This window comes from Macaca mulatta, chromosome 11 (assembly GCF_049350105.2).
Source record: "Macaca mulatta isolate MMU2019108-1 chromosome 11, T2T-MMU8v2.0, whole genome shotgun sequence".
In the NCBI taxonomy this organism is placed as follows: Eukaryota; Metazoa; Chordata; class Mammalia; order Primates; family Cercopithecidae; genus Macaca; species Macaca mulatta.
The window spans coordinates 35722692-35735421 of NC_133416.1; the positions used below are offsets into that span (position 1 = coordinate 35722692).

The 12730-nt window shown below is 34.7% G+C and overlaps 1 pseudogene; it reads left to right on the forward strand.

Annotated features, from left to right (window-relative positions):
* Positions 1-6831: 6831 nt before the first annotated feature.
* On the forward strand, positions 6832-8008 carry LOC100429742 (hsc70-interacting protein pseudogene; annotated as a pseudogene).
* The last annotated feature ends 4722 nt before the right edge of the window (positions 8009-12730 follow it).

The window sequence follows — 12730 nt, forward strand, 5'->3', positions numbered from 1 at the left end:
CTAAGAGTTTTGAAATGGTAAATGAGCCTTGATTATCACTTAAAGCCACCAGCTTCACTAGCCCTTAATAAGAGAGTCAGCTTGTCCTTTGAAGCCGGGCACTGACTTCTCCTGTCTCCTATGAAAGTCCTAGATGGCATCTTCTTCTAATAGAAGGTTGTTTCATCTACATTGAAAATCTGTTGTTTAGTGTAGCCACCTTCATCCGTGATTTTAGCTAGATCTTCTGGATAACTTGCTGCAGCTTCTACATCAGCACTTGTTGCTTCACCTTGCACTTTATATTGTGGAGATGGCTTCTTCCCTTAAACCTAATGAACCAGTCTCTGCTAGCTTACAAGGTTTCTTCTGCAGCTCCCTCACCTCTCTCAGCCTTCAAGGACCTAGAGCAAGTTAGGGCGTTGCTCTGGATTAGAGTTTTGATTGAGGAAATATTGTGGAGGTTTGATCTTCTATCCAGACCAGCAAAACTTTCTTCATATCAGCAATAGGCTGTTTTCTTTTTTCTTTTGAGAAGGAGTCTTACTCTGTTGCCCAGGCTGGAGTGCAGTGGCGGGATCTCCACTCACTGCAAGCTCCGCCTCCCGGGTTCAGGCCATTCTCCTGCCTCAGCCTCCTGAGTAGCTGGGACTACAGGCGTCCGCCACCACGCCCGACTAATTTTTTTGTATTTTTAGTACAGACGGGGTTTCACTGTATTCGCCAGGATGGTCTCGATCTCCTGACCTCGTGATCTACCCACCTCGGCCTCCCAAAGTGCTGGGATTACAGGCGTGAGCCACCGCACCCGGCCTGTTTTCACTTTCTTATCATTTATATGTTCACTTGAGTAGCGCTTGTAATTTCTTTCAATAACTTTTTCTTTGTATTCATAACTTGGCTAACTGATGCAGGAGGCCTAGCTTTCAGACTGTCTTGGCTTTAGACGTGCCTTCTTCACTAAGCATAATCATTTCTAGCATCTGATTTAAAGTGAGAGATGCGGCCTGGTGCGGTGGCTCACACCTGTAATCCCAGCACTTTGGGAGACCAAGGTGGGCGGATCCCTTGAGTTCAGGAATTCTGGACAACATGGTGAAACACCATCTCCATTAGCCGGACATGGTATTGCACTCCTGTAATCCCAGCTACTTGGGTGACTGAAGCAGGAGAATCTCTTGAACCCGGAGGCGGAAACTGCAGTGAACTGAGATTGCGCCACTGCACGCCAGCCTGGGTGATAGAGTGAGACCCTGTCTCAAGAAATAAATACATTAAAAATAATAATAATAATAAATAAAGTGAGAGATGTGTGACTCTTCCTTTCACTTAAACACTTGAAGGCCGTTTTTGAGTTAGTAGTTGGCCTAATTTTAGTATTGTATCTCAGGGAATAAAGAGACCCAATGAGAGGGAGAGAGATAGGAGATCGCGGGTTGATGAAGCAGTCAGAACACACAAAATATTTATTAATTATTTTGCTGTCTTTTATGGGTGTGGTTTATCGTACTTCGAAACAATATGGTAATATCAAAGATCACTGTGTTAGGCGATTGTTGCATAGCTATAAAGAAATACTTAAGACTAGATAATTTATAAGAATAGAGATTTAATTGGCTCACAGTTCTGCAGGTTGTAGAGGAAGCAAAATGCCAGCATCTGTTTCTGGGGATGGCTTAGAGAACTTTTACGGTGGAAGCTGAAGTGGGAACTTGCATGTCACATGGTGAAAACAGGAGCAAGAGAGAGGGAATTGGGGGTAGAGGTGCCACACACTTAAACAACCAGATCTTGTATGAACTTAGAGAGAGAGCTCACTTATCACTAAGAGAATGGCCCAAGCCATTTATGGGGGATCTATCCTCATGATCCAAGCCCCTTCCATCAGGCCCCAACTCCAACACCGGGGATTACATTTCAGCATGAGATTTGGTCAGGACAAATATCCACACTGTATCAATCACTGATCACATATTATCATAAAAAATATAATAATGAAAATGTTTGAATATTGCAAAAATTATGAAAATGTGACAGACATGAAGTAAGCACATGCTGTTGGCAAAATGGTGCCAATACACTTGCTCAAGGCAGGGTTGCCACAAACCTTCAACTTGTAAGCAGCACAATATCTGTGAAGTGCAATAAAATGAAGCACGATAAAACAAGGTATGCCCGTCTTCTCAGCATATTTCAAATAAATAATACGGTATTGTTACTGATAGTCACTATGCTGTATATTAAATCTCCAGCATGTACGGCATGATGAATAATTATTTTTAATGACTAGAAACATTTCAAGATGATGATATACCATAATTTATTCAATTATTTCCCTACTGATGCAGATTTTTTTTTTTTTTTTACTTTAGCTATTTATCACAATGGGCCATGTTGCAGTGAATTTACTTGTAATATTTACTTAAATACTGATAATTTTATTTACATTATCTATATTTCCAAGGAAGATAATTCTGCCATGTGAAATTACATTTAAATTCACATTTCTACCAGAAACATATAAGATTATCCTTTTTTGTGCATCCCCGTTTATAAAAATAGATGTTAGTACTTTTAAATTCCTGACATTGAGTGCATTATTTTCAAAGACTGCCCTGTGTTTTTATATGTAAACACTTATGCAAATATATATAATGTATATGCCTATCAAATAAATTAAAATTAAAATGCAAAATATTTTTATTTTTAATTAAAAAAATAAGGAATCTGAGACTAACCATTGTTTCTTTTCTAAACTTGTGATCTCAAACCTTAGCATGTGTAAGAATCATTTGGAATGGTTGTTAAAACATAAGTTGCTAGGCCCCACTCCTGGAGTTTCTAATTCATTTGATTTGAGTTGGGGACTGAGAATTTGCATTTCTAAAAATTTCCCATGTGATACAGATACTGCTGGTCCAGGGACCACACTTTGAGAACCACTCTTCTAGATGGGTTCTTTAGACCAAAAAGTATCCTTAAGAATTTACGTAGTATACTTACTTACTTTGGGTGTAATATCTGGTCAACTCAAAATAAGCAATTTAAAATAACAATAGGTTGAGGGCATTAATTGAAATTAGGTAAAAAACAAACAAACAAACCCACAGTTCTGTTTTAAGTTCCATAATTTGCCAGCTGTGTAATGGATAACTTACTCAAACTCTTTGAACTTAGCGTGTCTTTTTTTACCGATAGAATAATATCATGTTTTACTTCATCAAAGGATTGCCCTGATGCTCAAAAGAGGCAGTGAATGTGAAAGTACTCAAAAATGCTATGCAAATATAAATTATAATCGTCACTCTGTGGATTAGGATTATTTGATATATAAATCAGTTACAGCTCAGCCTTTTTACTCTGTGTCAAATATTTTTTCGAATTGGTGCCTCATTAATAAGTAAAATAATTGGGCCCCCTAGAAGTCTTAAGAAGTAGCAAAATACCTTTCTCAAGAGGCAACAAGTGATGAATTACCTCACGTAGCACATCATTAACCTCCCTAAAATTCCCATTTACACCACGTTCTTCCTCAATTCTCACAGAGGAAGTTCTAATCATTCTAAATCATATTAGAATATTCTATTATCTCTGCAGCAGTGGCCTCTCTCTGAAATTATCTTGCTGGTTTATTTATGTGTTTACTATCTATCTTTCCCATACTAGATCACAAACTCCCTGACAGCCAGGTCTGACTTTTTCACCACTGCATCCCAGAACTGAGAATAATTATAGGCACAGAGCAGGAATAAAATGACAATTTAGCTTTTTAGTGACCATGTGAAGCGCTATAATAGTTTTTAAGTAGGATTTATCTGGTACTGACAAGTTTGAATTAAGTGCTTAGAATGTACTGTGTCAATTTCTAAACACCAAAATCACATAAACGTTACTGGTTATTTTGAGAAGTTCAATAAAGAGGATATATTGATTAAAATGATTTGTAAATCACTAGGATTACAATTCTTTCACTCAACAAAGTTATATAATTAATACATGATGATATAAATAGTATGTAAGTTCTGAGGAAATTTTTATTCTCAGTTTCTCTCTTGGCAGAAAGCTGGCCTAGAAAATTTCAATTTAATTTTTTGAGTAAGTTTTCTGCAGAAGAATTTGTAATATTTTTTATTGTAAACATTAAAGAGTAAGTGCTAGAATATGGAATATGACTATAAAGTAAAATATATTGTTTGTCTGCATAGTTGCTTTTATGGACTCACCAACAATTTCAAAATGCTGCATTTACGCAAATTTTTTTTGGAGTGCTTCTTTTGGGATTAACTTCAAAGCCAACTCACATGCTACAAAATACAAACAAAACAAAAAACAGAGAACTTAAAAATGATTCAAGTTTTTTAAAAGTTTTTTAAACCTAAATCATAATTGTGTATATTGATTAAATATTTTATTTACCAATCTTGAATTCTGGCTGTTAAATCTTTACTTTAAAAACAAAGGGATTCATGATAAAAAAAAAAAAAAAAAAACACTAAACAAACCAGGAATACAAAGGAACTTTCTCAACCTCATGAAGGGCATTTACACAAAACAAAAACCAAGTATTGCCCTCCTCACAGCTCTCCCACACAAACAAACAAAAATCCCAACTAACATCGTACTTAATGGTGAAAGACTGAAAGCTTTACCCAAAGATTAGGAAAAGACAACAATGTACACTCATGCCTCTTCTATTTAACATTTTACTGGAGGTTCTAGGCAGGACAATTAGGGAAAAATAATGAAACAAAAAGCAGCCAGATTGGAAAGGAAGAAGTAAAACTATCTCTGTTTGTAGAGGACATCATCTTATATACAGAAAATCCTAAGGCATCCATATTGAAACTACAACAGCTAATAAATGAATTTAACGTAAAGTTTCAGGATTCAAGATCAATATAAAAATATTGTTGCTGTACAATAGTAATAAGCAATCCAAAATGAAATTAAGAAAGCAATTTCACTTAGAACATTAAAATAGTAAAATACTTATAAGACTTGAGCCTTGTAAAATACAAATATTGCTGAAAGAAATTTTAAAATATCTTAATAAATGAAAGATATGTTCATGAATCCAAGACTTACTATTGTTAAGAAGGCAAAGTCGCAAAGTTGGTATACAGATTTAATGTCATCTATATGAAAATCCCAGCTGCTGTTTTTGCAAAAATTAATCGAATGATCCTAAAATTTAGATGGAACTGCAAAGCACCCAGAATAACTCAAACAATCTATAAAAAAAGAAGAAATTTGAAGGTCTCATACTTCCAATCAAATTTACTATAAAGCCCTAAAGTAATGCAGACAGTGAGGTGCTAGGATAAGGACAGATATACAGATTGATGAAATGATAATCCAGAAAAAAACCCTTATATTTATGGGCAATTGACTTTTCAATAAGGTTACAAACACAATTCAGTAGGGGAAAAATCATTTTTTCCACAAATGGTGATGAGACAACTGGTATACACATGCAAAAGGATGAAAGTGTACTTCTTCCTCACACCATACATAAAAATTAATTCAAAAGAGATCATAGACCTAAATGTAAGAACTGAAATTATAAACCTTTTTGAGAAAAACAGGAATAAATTTTCATGACCTTCAGTTAGACAATAATTTCTTAAATTTGACACCAAAAACTCAATAGACAAAATTTTAAAAAATAGATAATTTGAACTTAATGAAAATTAAACCTTTTTTACTTCAAAAATGCATCAAGAATGCAAAAAGCTAACTGATAGGTCTGGAGATAATATTGTAAAACACTTATATAATGAGGGACTTTAATCTAGAAAATATAAAGAATGATTATAAGTCAACAACAAAAAGACAGATAACTCAATTTTAAAAAAATGAGTAAAGGATTTGAGTAGATATTTCCCCAAAGAAGATATACATATGGTCACTAAGCACATTAAGATATTCAACATCATTAGCCATTAGAGAAATGCAAATTAAAACCATAGTAACATATCACTTCATATCAACTAAGATAGCTATTATTAAAAGACAGATATAACACATGTCAGTAAGAGAATGTAGAACCCTTATGCACCTCTGGTAGAAATAAAAATGGTACAATGACATTGGAAAACCAAGTATAACTTCCTATGAGTTATCTACTGATTCACTTCTTAGTATTTAGCCAGGAGAACTGGAAACATATTTTCACACACAAAAATGTATACACTAATATTCATAGCAGTATTATTCCTAGTTTTCAAAAAGTGGTAATATCCATCAGCTGATTAATGGATAAACAAAATGTGATGTATTCCGTACCATAGAATATTGTTTTGCAATACAAAATAATAAATTACTGATACAAGCTACAACATAGATGAGCCCGGAAAATATTGTGTTAAGTGAAATAAGCCAGTCACAAAAGACCACATACTCTGAGGCACCATTTATACAAAGTCTCCAGGGTACCTAAATTCTTAGAGATGAAAAGTAGATTCGTGGCTTTCAGGATCTGGAGACGGGGGCAGGAAGAACTGGGGAATGGGCAGTGGCTACTAATGGAAAGGTTATTTTTTTTGGTGATAAAATGTTTCAAAGTTAGTAGTGATGTTTACACAACTCTGTCGATACTCTAAAAACCACTGAATTATACACTTTCAAAGATTGAATAATAAATGTGAATAATATCTCAATAAAGTTATCTTTAAAAAACAACAAATGCTTATTTATCACCACACAGAATTTAATTTTCAATGCCTTATATATTTAAAATTGTAAAAATTAATTCTAAAATAAAAATGTTTAGATCATTTTTAATGTAAAAATTGAAACCATAACACAGGATAAAAATATACTGAAAAACATTATAAAAAATGAACTGAGGTCATGCTGAGCCAGGGTCTGGCCCGTGAACTCAGCAGCAGCCCTTCAGCTTCACCCACCACCTACCGACCACGGACGGACCCCTGCAAAGTGAAGGAGCTTCCGACCTTCGTGAAAATGTGTAAGCAGGATCCAAGTGTTCTGCACATGAAAAATGCGCTTGCTGAGGGAGTGGGTGAAGAGCATGCGGGGTAAGGTGCCATCTGCTACTCCGAAAGCTCAATCAGAAGAAAATATCAAGGAAGAAAAAGCAGATAATAAGAAGGCGGAGGAAGACTTAAAGACAGACAAACCATCAAATGAGGAAAGCGATCTAGGAACTGATAATGAAGGTGTGATGGAACTAGACACTGATGCCCCTCAAGAAATGAGAAATTCAGAGATAGCAGAGGAGATGATGGATCAGGTAAACGATAAGAAAGTGGCTGCCATTGAAGCCCTAACTGATGATGAACTGTAGAAAGCCATCAACTCATTCATAGATTCCATCAAGCTGAATCCTCCCTTGGCCATTCTGTACACCAAGAGGGCCAATGTCTTTGACAAATTACAGAAACCAAATGCTGCCATTCAAGACTGTGACAGAGCCATTGAAATAAATCCTGATTCAGGTCAGCCTTACAAGTCATGAGGGAAACCACACAGATTTCTTAGTCCGTTGGGACGAAGCAACCCATGATCCTGCTTGGCCTTGCCTTTTAAGTGGATGATGATGAAGATGCTAGAGCAGTGCTAAAAGAAGTTCAACCTAGGGCACAGAAAATTGCAGAACATCGGAAAAAGCGTGAGAGAAAACGTGAAGAGTGAGAGATCAAAGAAAGAATAGAAAGAGTTAAGAAGGCTCCAGAAGAGCATGAGAGAGCCCAAATAGAGGAAGAAGCCAGAGGACAGTCAGCAGTTCAGTATGACTCTTTTCTGGGTGGCTTTCTTGGGGGAATGCCTGATAATTTTCACAGAGGAATGCTGGGAATGGGAGGTGGAATGCCTTGAGTGGCAGGAATGCCTGGACTTAAAGAAATTCTTAGTGATCCCGAGGTTCTTGCAGCGAAGCAGGATCCAAAATTATGGTGGCCTTCCAGCATGTAGCCCAGAACCCAGCAAATATGTCAAAATACCAGAGCAACCAAAGGTTATGAATCTTATCAGTAAATTATCAGCCAAATTTGGAGGTCAAGTATAATGCCCTCCTGATAAATAAAGCCCTTGCTGAAGGAAAAGCAATCTAGATCACCTAGAATGCTTTAGATGGGTATCACAATAATATGAACCAGTGTACTTCTGACCTCCTCATCAAGAGAGCTGGGTCACCTTGAAGATAATCACTATCCCTCGACCCCAAATGCAGCTGAAGCATTTTACAGTGGTTTGCCATTAGGGTATTCATTTACATAATGTTTTCCTACTAGGAATTACAAACTTTAAACACTTTTTAAACTTTAAAACTATTTAAAACAAAAAAAATGAACTGAGAAAAATGTGTGTGGCATACATACCAAAAGATTAGTAACAATAATATCTCAATAATAAAATATTTCATAAATTAATTAAAACAAAAGTCAAATTTTAATAATGAAATAGGTAACATGAATTTTAAAAAAATGTAGCCATGACAAATTAACGCATAAAATAACCTCATTAATAGTCAAGTAACTGCAGAATTTAACAATATAATCAGCTTTTAAAAAAATTGTAAGAGCCAGTGTAGGCAAGATAACTGGGTAGTTGTGTACACTGTTGGTAAGAAAATAAGTGGATGTTATATTTCTCTAAATTACTCATTTTTGCATGCTTTCCTTAGAAGTATACTTCTAACAGTTTATCCTAAAGAAAATATCATGAGTGAATTAACTGATTTAGCAAGAAAAATATTTATCAGAACATTGTTTGTAATACTAAAAATGTTAGAGCAATTTACATTTCCAAAATGGGGGATTTATTAGATCATGTGTGTCATATTGGCAAAATTGAACACCATTCACTTATTCAAAAAAGAGCTATTGGTGAGAGGAATCTGAGATGATGGAAACAGGAAACACCAGGAATCTGTTTTCCCACCTAGACAACAATTGCGTTAGCAGAATGGGTCTGATGTAAATATTTTGGAACGCTGGAGTCTGTTGAAGGCTTGTAACTTCCAAGGGTGGCTTGGATGGTAAATTGCAGTTAATTTAGGTCAGTTTTAGCTCTTACCACCATAGAATCTGTCTCGCACCCCCAACCCCATGACAGGCAGCTTGCATGTGTTCATGGAACAACCTGCCCATAGTTTGCAGGAGCTGTGTTGGGCAAAACATATCCTGTCTTCCAAACATCAGGTTCTGTGTTCTCATTACCAATTGCTATTTCTGATCACAGAAGTGCAGATGGGGTGGGGGGATAGAGAGGCATTGTTGTTGCATCTCCCCCAGTTGTTGCAAGCCCTCCATCTGTGACTGAAAAGACTTCCAGGTGATTTAAAAGGCCAGTGATTCTTGCCACACCAATTTTTCTCCTTTTCCCCGCTTGGAAGCCAGACATTAAAGACTAGGACGTTAAGAAGCAATTGCATACATGGGGAAAATTAGAAAGTTACCATGCATGTGTAAGGAAAGGTGTGGGCTGAGAAAAGACTTGAGAAGACCTGAAGTTTACACCACAGGCTGATATTTGGCACAGAGACAGCCTACAACAACAGCAACAAAAACTATAATAAAACTGCAAGCCCTGGGAAAGGGAGAGGATTTGATTTCCAGAGTTAACCATTTTATTAGATTCAAATGTCTAGTTTTCAACAAAAATATCAAAAGACATACGAAGAAATTGGCAAGTATGACCCATTCAAAAGAAAAAAATAAATTAACAGAAATTGTCACTGAAAAAGACCTGATGGTAGATCTACTAGACAAAGATCCTAAAACAGCTGCTTTAAAGATGCTGAAGGAACTAAAGGAAGATGTGGAGAAAGTCAAGAAAATGATGTGTGGAAATAAATGGAAATACCAATAAAGAGATGGAAAATGTAAAAGGAAACCAAAGAGAATTTCTGGACCTGAAATTATAATAATGGAAATGAGAGAAATCACTACAGGGATTCAGAGAGATTTGAAGAGAAAGAAGAAAGAATCAATAAAGTTGAAGATAGGACAATGGAAACTATTGAGTCTGAGGAGTAGAAAGAAAAAAGATCGAAGGAAAGTGAAAAGAAACTATAGGACATGTGGGACAGCATCAACCAACATATGCATTGAGAGAGTCCCAGAAGGAGAAGAAACAAAGAGAGAAAGGTAATTTTTGAAAGAATAATAGCTGAAATATTCCCAAATGTGATGAAAAACATTAAAATAGTTATTTAAGCAGCTCAATGAATTCCAAGTAAAATGAACTAAAAAAGACTTACACTGAGGCACATTATAGTAAAATTTTTCAGAGACAAAAACTAAGAGAATCTTGAAAGCAGCAAGAGGGATGGAACTTGTCAGATATAACAAATCCTCAACAAGACTATCAGCTGATTTCTCAGAAAATTGAGGCCAAAGCTCAATATAGTCAAAGTGCTAAAAGAAATAAAAAAAACCTGTCAACTAAGGATTCTATATCTGGCAAAACTTTCTTTCAAAAATGAGGGAGAAATTAAAATGGTCTCAGAAAACAAAAGCCAAGGGAATTCTTTACCAACAGGCTTTCCCTGTAAAAAATACTCAAGGGAGTCTTGCAAGATAAAATGAAAGGACACTAGTCAGTAACTCAAAGCTGTATGAAGAAATAAAAATGTCAATAAAAATAAGAATGTGAGTAATTATAAAAACTAGTGGTATTGTAACAATGGTTTGTAACTGTACTTTTAATTTTCTACAGAATTTAAGAGACTTTTAAAAAGTAGTCTAAAGGTGAGTATTACTGAAACTTTGCTTTGTAACTCCAAATTTTGTTAGAAAACAAAATTGTGATTTAAGAGACTAATAATTATTAGTGTATGTTTTGGAACACATAAGGTATAAAAATGTCATTCTGTGAATGACATAAAAAGGGTGGAGGCAGAACTGTTAAAAGAGTAGAGCTTTTATATGTTACTTAAATTAACCTGGCATAAATGTCAATTATAGTATTATAACTTTAGGGTGTTAAGCATAATCCTCATGGTAACCACAAAGAAAACAGCTATAGAATATATACAAAAGGAAATGAGCAATGAATTTTAACATTCCACTACAAAAATTAAACTAAACATAGAAGACAGTAACACAGGAAATGGAACACCAAAAAGTTATAAGCCATATAGAAAACAAATAGTAAAATGACAAGTAAGTCCACCCCTGTAAGTAATTACTTTAAATGTAAATGAATTAAACTTGCCAATCAAATGACAGCCATTGGATGAATGGATTGAAAAAACATGTTCGAAATATATGCTGTTCACAAGAGACTCACTTTAGATCAAAGATACAAATAGATTGAAAGTGGACAAAAGGAAAAAGGTATTTCATGCAAATAGTAATCAAAAGAAAGCAGGGGTAGTTATATCAGACAAAAATAGACTTTAAATCAAAATAAACTTTAATCTTCTTAAAGATAAGAAGGAAACTTTATATTCATAAAAGGTTTAATACAAGTAGGAACACACAACAATTACAAACATGTAGACACTTAATGGGACTAAGAAATAAAGAGAGAAGACTCAAACTACTAAAATCAGAATGGAAAGTGGGCATATAATTACTGATTCTACAGAAGTAAAAAGGATTATGAGAGTGCTATGACAAATTATATACCAACAACTGGATAATTTCAATGAAGTGGACAAATTCCTAGAAACATGAAACAAACAATACTAAATCATGAAGAAATAGAAAACATGAATAGATCTATTACTAATAATGAGATTGAATCAGTAATCGAAAAATCTTCCAACAAAGAAAAACTTTAGACCTGATGAATTCACTGGTGAATTCTGCCAAACATTTAAAGAAAAATGAGCACTAATCAATCTGTTCAAACCTTTTTTAAAAAATTGAAGAGGAGGAATTGAAGAGGAGGGAACATTTCCTGTCTCATTCTATAAGGTCAGCATGAATGTGATACCAAAGCCAGACAAAGACACTGCAGGAAAAGAAAATTACAGAACAATGTAATTGTTTACAACAATTGTCACTGAAAAAGACCTGATGGTAGATCTACTAAACAAAGATCCTAAAACAACTGCTTTAAAGATGCTGAAGGAACTAAACAATATAAACAATGATTCAGCAAAATATTAGCAAATGGAACTCAGCAGTATATCAAAATGATTATACATTATGACCAAATGCAACTTATTTCTGAATGCAGTAATAGTTTAATATATAAAAACTGATCAATGTAATGTATCACATAAACGGAATGAAAGAAAAACCTACATAATTATCTCAATTGATGCAGAAAAATTATCTCACAAAATTCAACATCTTTTATAATTAAAACATTCAACAAACTAAGAATAGAAGGAAAGTACCTCAATATAATACAGGCCATATATAAAAATCCTGCAGTGAACATTATACTCGACTGTGAAAGATTGAACATTTTTCATCTAAGATCAGAAACAAGGCAAGGAAGACTGCCTTCACCACTTCTATTCAATATAGGACTGGAAGTCCTATTTAGGGCAATTATGCCAGAAAAAGAAATAATAGGCATCTAAGATAGAAAAAAGGAAATAAAATTATCTCTGTTCACAGATGATATGCTTTTATGTGTAGAAAACCCTAGATTCCACAAAAGAACTATAGAATCAATAAATGAATTCAGCAAAATAGCACTATGCAAAGTCAACACAAAAATCAGTTGAATTTTTATACATTAACAGTAGGCCATCTGAAAAGAAAATCACAAAAATAATTCCATTACAATGACATCAAAGAAAAGAAAGTACTTAGGTATTAACTGG